A 12,902-nucleotide genomic window follows, 5' to 3' on the forward strand; every position below is an offset into this window, starting at 1 on the left:
ATAAAGATAGGAAAGCTCCACAAACCATAAATGTGGTGCAAACCCACAAAACATTGGCTGTATTTTGGAGTCCCAAACTTGGTTAGCCATTTCCACACAAAGGCCCAGGAACCCATGTATCCCTACTAAGTTGGAAAGTAAAAAACAAAATTTATCTATGGGAAGGAAAAGGATTATTATTTTTTTTTTAATTAGGCTTTTGCCATAGGGTTCATGCACTCACCAGAGAGAAACAGAGGAGGGAAAGGGAGAAATCGCCCCCGGGGGAATGGTCATGCTGCAATCCCTTCTCTTTCATTCTCCTGGGATTTTGGACACATATGCACATGCACCTGGTGTGATTTTCAAGCCATGGGGTCTGGGATTTGAACCATGGTTGGCCATGTGGGAATCCAGTGCCTTAGCCACTATGCCACCTGCTGGCTCTGGAAAAGAATTATTAACAAGGAGTATCCCAGATAATCTTCAAATGTGTGCTTATTCCAATAGTAATAGCAACCAAATCTAAAAAACCTCTTCATTTAGAATAAGAGGCATTCCCAAAAGGGGCATAGAAAAGGTAGTCTCTTCCCAAGGAGCCCCAAAAATTCACTTATAGAAAAGTATTGAGAAACCAAAAGACCTAGGATCAAGAGGTGACATAATTGTTATGTCACTGGACTCCCACATGGCTGACTATAGTTTGAGTCCCAGACCTAGTGGTTTTAAACTCATGCCTGCCTGTGTGTGTGTGTGTGTGTGTGTGTGTGTACCCCAAATCCTGAGAGAATGGAGGAGAAGGAATTGTGGCATGACCATCCCTCTCGGGGGGTAGGGATTTCTAGCTTTCAGTCTATCTCTCTGTCTCTCCAGCGAGCACATGCTCTCTAGAGCAAAAATCTCTCTTTCTAAAAAAAAAAGAAAGACCTTGGGGCCAGCAGGTGGCATGGTGGTTAAGGCTCTGGACTCCCACATGGGCAACCATGGTTCGCATCCTAGATTGCTTTTTCACTTTCTCTCTCTGCTCTCTGATCAAATTTAAAATAAATAATAATGATAAATAAAATTAAATTAAATAATTCTATTAAATAAAAGACCTTTGTTGCCACAGATGATTAAAGATGGTGTTTATGCACACAATGTCTCCAGTTTCCCCATAGGCACATGGACACATGGAGGTGACTCTGGTGACAGACATATTAATTTGTGACATCATGTAGGCATTTCTGAGATTGGACTTTCCCAGCACTAACCAGTCAACAAAGCCATGAGACAATAAAAGCCATTTATGGATGAGACTTATTAAGACAAACTCCCCTGAGAACTCGACACATTGGAACAGTGTGCTACATAAAATCTTATGTATCTTGAGATCCCAGACTTTTCAGGCTGGCCACCTGACATGACCTGAAAATCACTCCCCTCAGATGGTAGGGACCAAAACAGTGCTCCTACTTGGTCTGAAGCAGACGCAACTCCATTTTGGAGGAGCGCCTTCAAGAGAAGTGGGGAATGGGACCAGCAGTTAGTGTAATGGCTATGTCGCTGGACTCCCACGTAGTCGACCGTGGTTCTAGTCCTGGACTCGGCGGCTTAAACTCACGCTGGGCGTGTGTGTGTGCGTGCCCAAGATCCCGAGAGGAGAATGGAGAAGAAGGGATTGCAGCATGGACATCCCCCTGGGGTGGGGGGGTGATTTCTTGCTTTCTATCTCTCTGTCTCTCTCTGTCTCTCTGGAGAGCACATGCACCCTATAGCGAAAATCTCTCCAAAAAAAAAAAAAAAGAGAAGTGGGGAATGAAGCAGGAGCAACTCCATCTTGGAAGAGTGCCTTCATTATGAACTCTTATATCCCTTCCCCTATCATTAAAACGTTGCATTCTCTCACAAAGGTAAATGCCTTAAGATAAGGTCCAGTCACTGGACTTTGCCCTGAGCCATGGAGACCATGAAGATTCCATTGCAGTTAGGTAGGGATGGAACATACCCTTAGGGATGATTAACCTGCTTACTTGTTTGTTCTGCCTCTGTAATGAGCTTTGGCTTGCTTTTACATTGTAAAACCCTACCCCCTACCCTTTCAAGCCCACCGCTGCTCTTTGTTCTTGTGATTGTCATGTCAACCAGGAAAAGAATGTGATTTTTGCCTTTATAAGCACCCCTCACCTTGCACTCTGGGCTGCAGGGTTTTGAGAGACATGAGGCCCCCCCCCGCCATGCCACCAGCTTAATCAATAAACCCCAATAAATTTGGCTATGTCTGGATATCCCCTAATTTCTCACTGAGTAGACTATAACAGGTCATATATTAAGTTCTCAAAGACAAAAAACATGATGAGAGGAGAACTTTCTCTGGTTTATGTTTCAAGATACACGCAGCAATGTTTATCTAGATAGAGACCAGTCTGATGAAAATAGCTAAACTAGTCTGTGGGGCCAGCTCAAAAAGTGGTCTTATGAGGGTTCTAGGTCCATGTTCTACCCTGTGAGTCTCCTCCTTATGATAAATGACACAAAAACACAGAGACAAGGAAAACAGAGACCAATTCTTATTTTTTTAAAGATTCATTTATTTATTTGTTATTATTTTTGAGAGGAAGAATCAGACAGTAAATACACCAGGAAAAAAACAAACACGAGTTGCACCCCCACCCCCCACCCCAGACTAGTCCACACAGATAGATCCCTTTCTCCTATTAACCTTAATTTGGAAAGGAATTGAGAGTGATTTCTACCATCTTCTCAACAGGGTTCCACAGAAAGAAACCAGGATGAGGGTAAGAAATTCTTGCACTTTATGCGGGCTTGGAAAGTCCCCAGTTCTCTTGGCTGTGGCTTCCAGAAGAGCACAGCAGTTTTGGTTTGTTCTGCTACAGAGCCAAATCTGTAGAGGCAAAGGAATTTACCCTCTGAGTTTCACTAAAAAATCAACAAGGGATAAAGCATACAGATTTATTTTGATGTGTACATGTACATATGGGAACCATACAAAGTGTGATTCAAGGACGGGCCAAATGATTGAAAGTTTCATACTTTATAGGATAGAGGTTTGGAGTTAAGCTAAGGGTGAGAAGGAAAGAAATGCAAAGAATCTTGTCTTTCTGGGCCAGGTGTCACACCTCTAATCTTCTTTTTCCTGTATCAAGAAAGGTAAGAGGGTAGCATCAGAAAAGCCTGCTTTCATCTGCGGCTTACTTTACTAATGTAAATAGCTGTAAATTTCTTTTACAAGAGGTTACATTTTATCATTATTTTCTTAAATAAAGAAAATTTTAATTTAACACTCTTGGTTTGTGACAGTTACAGCATTAAAAATTAGGCACTGAACAGCTCTTAATAGCATAGTTAATATGCAACTATTTAACTTATACAAAATCAGTCCTCTTTATGGCTAAAAGCATCTTTCTACCAAGTGTCTGTGGAAAAGTAACAGAATATAACCATTCTTTTATGTAGCAAAAGATTATCAATTTCAAAATTATCTTTTGTTATTACTTTGAAGTTAATTGTTGTGTTTTCAGATCCTCTGAAAAGCTATCTCAAAATTTATCAAAGTATATTTTGGAGTGACATATTTTAGCTCCCCATAATGGATATGGTTTTAGTTTTGCAAAAATTAAAACATGCTTAGACCAGCTGGTGGCATGTTGGTTAGGGTCCGTGGATCCGACATGGTCCACTGCTTGGTTTGAGACCTGGACTTAGTGATTTGAAAAACTGCCAGGCATCTATGCCTACAGGCCCAAATTCCTGAGAGAAGAATGGAGGTGAAGGTATTGAGGTGGGGCTATGCCCCCTAGGGAGTGCTTTCTCACCTTCCTCTCCAAGTATCAAAGTCCTATAACAACAGCAACAAAAAATATACCATGCAGGGAGGGTGGGGGTGGAGGTGGTGTGCTTTCTCTGGTGAGTACCAGTATCAAATTAAAAAATAATGATAAATAAAATTAAATAATTCTTTTACAAAATCTGCTGGTTAGTTGCATAATAATGTGAATAATAATGTGAATGTATTTAATACCACTGACCTATATACACTTAAAAATCGTTAAGATGATATATTACCTCACAATAAAAAATAATTAAATATTAATAAATCTTAAACTGAAAGAAAAGAAAGGGCAAAGGGAGAGAGGAAGGAAGGAAATAAATCCTATTATTTGTAAATTGGTTTTGTATTAGAAGACTCCTACAGTGTTTAGCCAGTCCATTTACAATTCTGGCTTAATTTTTACTTCGGGTTTGCACTGAGCCAAAAGATCAGCCAAAGTAAAAGCTCAGCATCTTCTCTGGTCTTTTCTGAGTATGTGATTGGTCTTGAGTATGCACTGGCTTTCAATATTCCACTATTCATAGGAGCTTTTCAAAACTTTTCTTTACTGAATAACTTTCTCCCCAGCCATTACTCCCAGGCTTGCGATGAGTCAATTGTTTGCCTTAAAAGTAAGTAGTCTTTTGCCCCAGGCAACAGCATCTTGTTCATTTGCCTTTCAATGTTTCCAGAAATGCCTTCTGTTTTGACATCTTTCCGCCCTCAGAGTATTCTTTTTTAAAGACTTTCTTGGGACTAGCAGTAGGCATAATGGCTATGTCGCTGGACTCCCATGTAGTCGACCATGGTTCGAGTCCTGGACCCGGTGGCTTAAACTTACACCAGGCACGTGTGCATGTGTACTCAAGATCCTGAGAGGAGAATGGAGGAGAAGAGATTGTGATGTGGCCATCTCCCCTGGGGGGTGATTTCTTGCTTTCTGTCTCTCTCTGTCATTCTTTATTTATCATTATTCTTTTAATTTTGAGAGGATTTTGCTATAGGGTGTGTGCGCTCGCCAGAAAGACAGAGAGAGACCGGATCTGGGACTTGAACCACGGTTGACATGGGAGTCCAATGACATAGCCATTACACCAACTGCTGGTCCCTATTTATCATTATTGTTATTTTTAATTCGACCATAGCAAAAGAGAGAGAGAGAGAGTCAGAAAGCAAGCTGCCAGGTCCAGGACTTGAACTGTGGTCAGCCATGCAGGATTCCAACACCTTTAACCACCATGCCACTTGCTGACCTCTCCACCCTCAGAATGTTTTAAGTTAGGTTAAGTAATAAAGGCAAGTTACCTCTCAGTATTTTGTAGTACCCCTGAATGGTCAAAAATGGTGAACACAATTCCTTGGGAACAAGATTTTCTCTGCTCCTTCCAGAATCAGGTTCCCATAACAGGAACCCTGGTTGCCATCTTTAACACTACCGCAGCACCTGGGAGGGATTTGAGACAAGGCTAAGTTAAAACTATGAAGTTCTACCACAATTGAAGTGAACTTTTCTTTGATTCATTGTTTACTTGGTTGCTGTAAACCTTTTACAAATTTCCAGTGTTCTGACAAAGTTGATTCTTAAAGATTTGCTTATTTTTCTTTTGATGTTTCTGGGGAGAAAAGGATCCGTAGTGCTTTCTAAGCTGCAGTTTTCGTTAACATCTGAAATACTTTAATTTTTTATTTTTCTTTTTGATTTGCCAGAAGGCACATCTACTTCACGGAGAGAAAAACAAAAGAGAGAAAGGGAGAATGAGAAAGAAGTCCACAAGGGGTGTGTGGTCATGTTGCAATCCTCTTCTCTATTTCTCCACCCTGTTGGAATTTGGGGCATGCATACACATGCACTCAGTGTGTTTTTCAACCCACTTGGGCCAGGATTTGAGCCTTGTAGTCTGTCATGTGGAATTTGGCTACCTTAGCCACAGGGCCAGCCTGACATCTGAAATTCTTAATATGTTTTTTTTACAGGGCAATTTTTGCTATAGGGCATGTGACCTCACCAGAGAGGCAGAGAGAGACAGAGGCAGAAAGCAAGAAATCACCCCCCAGGGATGGCCAAACTGCAATCTCTTCTTTTCCATTCTCCTCTCGGGATTTTGGGCACGCATGTGCATGTGCCCGCCCGATTGTGCTGGGCCCGGTTGGGAGCTTAAAGCCGCCATGTCTGGGACTTGAACTGTGGTTAGCCATGTGGGAGTCCAGCAACATAACCATTATGCCATTTGCTGGTCCCTAAATTCTTAATATTTTTGAAAAATAGACCTATTTATTTATTTATTTATTTTAAAGGTAAGGTAAATCACAGGATAAAATAAAATAAAATTAAATTAAAAAGCAGTACATGGCCCATGATGGAGTGTGGATGACAAGTATACATTTCTGACTTTCATCACCAATGTTAGAAATAATTTTTACAGACTTAAAAACTGTTATTAGTGCATTTAGATTTTGGAGAAGCAATCAAAATATAAAATATCACCACAATACAGTCTCAATAGAAACCAGCCATGTATTCTAGTCATTTTAATGAACTACCCTCATTTAAATATAAGAAAAGTAATTATTGGTCCAAATTAGTGCAACCTTAAAATAGATGGTCTATAGAGAACATTATTTGAGGACAATGCTTTTTCAGAAATATTCTGATATTTAGGTTTACTTTAAAATAGAATTATAGATTAACTTTTTAATTACATTTCTTAAAAAAATATCAGATTTCCTGGGACCAGCAGATGGCATAATGGTTATGTTGCAGAACTCCCACATAGTCGACTACAGTTCAAGTCCTGGACCCAGCAGCTTAAAACTCATGCTGGGTACATGTGTGTGAATGCCCAAGATCCTGAGAGGAGGACGGACAAGGGATTGCAATGTGGCCATCCCTGCTAGAGGGTGATTCCTCACTTTCTGTCTGTCTCTCTCTGTCTCTCCAGCAAGGACACATATCCTATAGCAAAAATCTCTCAAAAAAAAAGGTGTCAGATTTTCATTTCTCTGGGAAATGTTTTCACCAGTATGTTGTTCAATTCCACAGGTTACACTTTTACTTTCTTCATTATTATTAAGAACTTCATACAGGGGCCAGGGAGTGGCGTGGTTGTTAAAGTGTTGGAATTCCCACATGGCCAACCATATTTTGAGTCCCGGGCCTGGCAGCTTAATTCCTCACTCTCTGTCTTGCTCTCTCTCTCTTTCTCTGGCAAAAACTCACGTAAAAACTAAAAACCACATAACAAAAATAATTCTTTTTTTAAAAAAAAATAGAACCTTATATATATCAGGGAAATTTCCATTCATTGCTTTGTCCATTTTGCAAAAAGACACAGGCTGACTTGCTAGACTAAAGCTGAGGTCTTTAAAGGCATGCAACAAGAATATTTCTACAATGGTTGTAAAGAAGCTACTCAATGTATCAGTGACATTGTCAACAGGCATATCTTGCCACTCCTTAAAAAGAAGAGCTGAATAGATGGCAGATAGCTCAAGATGGCTTCTGTATGCAGTGCCCTCCACACCCTAAAACATCCAAAAGGGAGATGTTAAACTGATGAGACTTATTCTTTATATGTTAGATAAAAATGGGAAACATTGTCAAATTAGTAATTCTAATTTTCTTGACATTGTGTATGAGTTTAATATAAAAATATGTTGTATGTCTATATATGCATTATATTCTAAAATAATTTGAGATTCCCAGGAATTTACGATGGATATTTATCAGTTATGTGGTAGGTTATTATGTTAGATTGGTACATATAGCCAAATTTCTTTGTAAGTTATGAATTTTTGTTAGAGGATCATCAGCTATGGCTATAATCCTAATGTTATGTCCTTAAGGAAATTCACAGAGAAAGCAGAAAGAGAATGTACTCTTACAAGTACCGGATTCTAAAAATCTAATCATTTAACTGGGTAAAATTTTCATTTTCTGTGTAATCTGATTGTTTTTCTAAATTGTTAGGCCAGAATTAACCAAAAAAGGTAAAAAAAAAAATTGACAAAATTGCATGTTAAGTACCCAATGCAATACACCTGAGTTAAAAGGTAAAATTGATATAAAGAAATATAAATCCAGTGTTAAGCATGGAGTCATGGGAACATTGCTGCCTGGTTCTCTCTGAGTCTTCCTTATCCTTTTTGTTATTAAGTTAACATGCTTTAGTTATTTCTATTGTTGGTCTTTAAATTTTATAAAATTGGAAGAGTCTATTAGTAAGATTGTTCAGTTTTGCATTGAAAAAGTTGTTAAAACAACTTTTGTTGATATTGTTGTTTGTTTGTACATGTTCATAAGCTACCAGTCTGTTTATGTGGATATATGTCATTCTATTTTTACAAGCTTAATAACTCCTCCAGAAAATATCAAACTTCCCAAGGTGGGATAAAAAAGATAAACATGGGGACCAGCAGTTAGCATAATGGCTATGTCGCTGAACTCCCATGTAGTCAACTGTGGTTCGAGTGCCGGACCCGGTGGCTTAAACTCACAACAGGCGCGTGTACGTGCGTGCCCAAGATCCTGACAAGAGAATGGAGAAGAGGGGATTGCAGCGTGGCCATACCCCCTGGGGGGTGATTTTTCGCTTTCTGTCTCTCTGTCTCTCTCTTTCTGATGAGCACACATGCCCTATAGCAAAAACCTCTCCAAAAAAAAATAAATAAATAAAAGATAAACATGGACAGTTAATAAAAATTGGGCCTATATGTCAGAGACAAAAGCTAAAAACTCCTACCTGAGGGACCAGAAGTTAGCGTAATGGTTATGTCGCTGGACTCCCACATAGTTGACCATGGTTCGAGTCCCGGACCTGGTGGCTTAAACTCACGCCGGGTGTGTGTGCGTGTGTGCCCAAGATCCCAAGAGGAGAATGGAGGAGAAGGGATTGCGGCGTGGCCATCCCCCCAGGGGATGATTTCTCGCTTTCTGTCTCTCTGTCTCTCTCTGTCTGGCTGGCAAGCGCACGCACCCTATAGCAAAAACCTCTCCAAAAACAACAACAACAACAACAAAAAAAACTCCTACCTGAGAAGTTAATAGGGTAGAAGTCTCAGGGATTGGGGTGAGACAAGTTAAGGCTAGAGCTCCTGGCTGCCTCCCTCCCTGCCTTCTTGTACTCCTGTTTCTCTTTAGTTAGGCCTCTTCCCCACTGAACTCTCCCCTTAGTTAAATGATCAAGAGGTCTAACAACAGCAACAACAAAATTTACATGTGGTATTATCTGTTGAAGATATTTTGTAGTTTTATCAATGGTACTAGGGAGTAATGTTCACCTGTTGAAATATCCATTTTGTAAGACAAATAATAATGTGACTGAATGTATGGAAGAAAATGAAATGAAAAAAAATTTAATTAAAAAAAAAATCTATGTTCTCCAGCTAGGGTTCTTATATATCAATAAGACAGATGCCTTGTAAAACCTGTAAACTGAGCTCCACCCTCTTGGCAGTACTCAGCTGCTCCTTACAGGATCTATTGGAATTTAGTTTCACTTCTATAAAGAATGAAAACATTTTAGGGCTGGCAGGTAGCATGGTGGTTAATGGGGCTGGACTCCCTTATGGCCAACTGTGGTTTGAGTCCCAGACCTGGAAGCTTGCTTTCTCACTTTCGCTCTCTCTCCCTCCCTCTCTTTCTCACGCTCAGTCCCTCTCTGGTCTAATTAAAATTAATTAATTAATTAAAATAATTTTTAAAAATAATAAAAGGGGGCTAGCAGGTGGCATGGTAGTTAAGGGTGTTGGACTCCCACATGGTTGACTGTGGTTTGAGTCCTAGACCTGGCAGCTTCCTTTCTCACTTTCCCTCTTGTGCTCTCTCTCACTCTGTCCCTCTCTGGTCAAATAAAAAAAAAGTTACATAAAATAATTCTTTAAAAAAATGAAAACATTTAATTTTATTTGATGACTAAATAGGCATCAGATAAACAGTAAGAAAAGAAAATATTACTACATGCCCAATATTAACAAGTTTTAAGGTTTCACTTTTTCTTTCTTTTCTTTTTTTTGGGAGAGGTTTTTGCTATAGGGCGTGTGTGCTCACCAGAAAGACAGAGAGAGATAGAGAGACAGAAAGTGAGAAATCACCCCCCCGGGGGGATAGCCATGCCACAATCCCTTCTCCTCCATTCTTCTCTTGGGATCTTGGGCATGCATACACATGTGCCCGGCATGAGTTTAAGCCACCAGGTTCAGGACTCGAACTGTGGTTGACCACATTGGAGTCCAGCAACGCAGCCATTATGCCATCTGCTGGTCCCAAGGTTTCACTTTTTCTTCTCTGGCCAACCTGGTATAAAATCACATATGATAGACGTAAATAAGGAAGAAAATGTTCACCATGAAACAAAAGCTTATACAATGTGTATCTTGTTTGGCATGTGTGTATATGTGGCAGCAACATGGTGTTGTGGAAAGAGAACTGAATGAGGCCAAGAGTCTTGGAATAGACCTTGACAGAGATTACTTGCTTATGTGACTTTAGGCAGTCCCTCAACCTCCTATAGTATCAATATTATCATCTAAACAAAGAAGGAGCTTGCATCAGAAGCTGGCTCTCTTTTGGTTCAGAAATTCTGTTTCTTACTTTTAGATAATATTAGTTTGTGACTGTAATTGCGATTCACTCCATTAAACTTAGAAATCCAAGGGCAAATCTGAGACCACAGATTAGCAGGAAAGTCAAATTCCAAGAAAGAACTAATCTTATCTTGGTACAGTAAGTCCCATCACATGTACAGAGCTTCCAACCAACTTTCTTTTTTTTTAATAATTATTTTTATTTAATTTTATTCATTATTATTTTTAAATTTGACCAGAGAGAGATAGAGAGGAAAAATGGGAAAGCAGGCCACCAGATCCCTTACTCAAACTGTGGTTGGCCATGTAGAAGTCCAGAGCCTTAACCACCATGTCACCTGCTGGCTCCCCAAGAAATTTTCTAGTGTTCAAATCTTTTTTTTTTTTTTTTTTTTCAAAAAAAAGATTTTTGCCTCAGAGCACGTGTGCTTGATGGAGAGAGACAGAGAGAGTACGAAAGTGAGAAATCATCATTCCAGGGGAGATGGCCGTGTCACAATCCTTTCTCCTCTGCTGTGTTCTTGAGATCTGAATAGTGCACACACACCTGTCCAGCATGTTTTTCAAGCCACAGAAGCAGGACTTGAACCACACAGTCAGCCATATAGGAACCACCAAGCCACCTGTTGGCCCCTATTGTTCAAGTCTTAAATATGAGTAGTGTTGGGGATCAGAATATCAGAACCTAAAGTATGGTGCCTTAGTATGCTGTGTCCTTTGAACTGAAAGACATTGGATGGCCTCAGAAACCAGATCTTTTTGACCTTCTCTCACTCTCCTTTATCTTGCTCCCCTTTCCCTTCCAAGGAAAGCCATAGACACTGGAATTCCTCTTCATTAAAGCAAGCAATAAAACATAAAAATATTTCTCTAATCTTTCCTTGCCTTTCTATATAGGAGCTGCCCATGAAGAAATTCTCTGACCTACCTTGCTCCTGACTAGATCATAAGATTCTCATTCCAGGGCCAACAGGTGGCATGATGGTTAAGGAACTGAACTCTCACATGGCCAACTATGGTCCCAGTCCTGGACCTACTGGCTGGCTTTCTCATGTGCCCTCTCTCTCTTCCTGTCTCTCTCTGGTGAACACACTTTCTCTATATTAAACTTTAAAAAAATAAATAAATAAATAAAATAAAATAAATAACTAAAAAAATGATTCTCATTCCAGAAAGGTATACTTGACAGGAAGGAGTGCTACACAGAAATTCCAAGAAGAATCTGGACAGACAGGCATTACTGTGTCTATTCCTGCACCTAAGTGTATCACCATTAGAGCATATCTTTTTTGTTATTTTTTTTCAATAAGTCACGTGCACTTATTGCCAGAAAGAGACAGTGAGAGGGAAACTGAGAAATCACCCCCCAAGAGAAATGGTCATGCTGCAATGTCCTGACCCATGGGATAGTCGAACAGGTTCCCTGGGGGAGGGAGTGAGAGCTGGGACAAACACACGCATACACAATACGAGGTGCTGATCAAGTCTTCTTCTTCTTCCATTTATTGAGGAGAAATGGCAAGTTATATACAGCTGGTGGGCACCAATTGGTTGCCCGAAATGCAAATGAGATAGAACAGCATGAACCAATCATTGGTGTGGGTGGATCTCTCCCATTTCCTAGAAACCCAACCACTTCCGGGGAAAACGGTTGGTCACATGATTTCTGAGAAACGGGTTTGCTCAGTGAGGAAGTGAAGTCTAATGGTTTCCAAGATGGTGGATAGCTCAAGATGGCGGATAGCTCAAGATGGCTTCCGTATGCAGTGGCCGCCACATGTCCCCCTTTTTTATTTTTTCAAAGAGAGGAGAAAAACCTGGGGGAATCGTGCCTGTCTTAGGTTGGAGTTGTTTTTTAGAGCCACACATCCATCCTTACCTGTCATTGGAGAATCCCATTGCAGTGATGGGTTTCCTATCTTAGGTGTGAGGACTGTACAGCTGTTAGGCTCAGACTCTCTTACCCGTCTTTAGCTAATCGATTCAGTGCCTCAGGCAGGAGCAATGTCTAGGCTCCATGATACTCCATCTCCAGGTTGTGGTAGTGGACTTAGATAGGCTGCATTTTTATGGAGTCATCAATTTGGCATTTAAGGAAAGCCATGAGCTTATTAAAGAGAACAGGCCCCCAAAAGCAAACAATCAGTAAACCCAGAATCGGACCAAGTATGGGGAGGAAAAAGGGGAGGAGTCCATTCCATGCAGACCATAAGGGACTGTCAAGAATGATGCCGGACTTGTTGGTGTAAAAGCAGCAGCGTTTCTGTAAAGCAAGACAGAGACCCCCTTGTTCTGCCAGGAGGAGCAGTGCCAGGATCAAAACCAGCAGCAGTAGTGTCGAAGAAGCAAAACAAGATCAGGTATCTTTATTTTGTTGATCTGTGGAAGGAGAGAGATACATCTCAGGGTTTTCATTGTCCCTGGATGGCTTGTTAGAATCAACCTGTTTGATTGATCTTTCTGGTAACCAATGAGCAGCATCCATTTTTTCATTTTTTTTTTTTTTTTTTGTGGGGGTTTTTCTCTTACG

The sequence above is a fragment of the Tupaia chinensis genome, unplaced genomic scaffold (genome assembly GCF_000334495.1).
Source record: "Tupaia chinensis unplaced genomic scaffold, TupChi_1.0 Scaffold145156_1, whole genome shotgun sequence".
Lineage (NCBI taxonomy): Eukaryota > Metazoa > Chordata > Mammalia > Scandentia > Tupaiidae > Tupaia > Tupaia belangeri.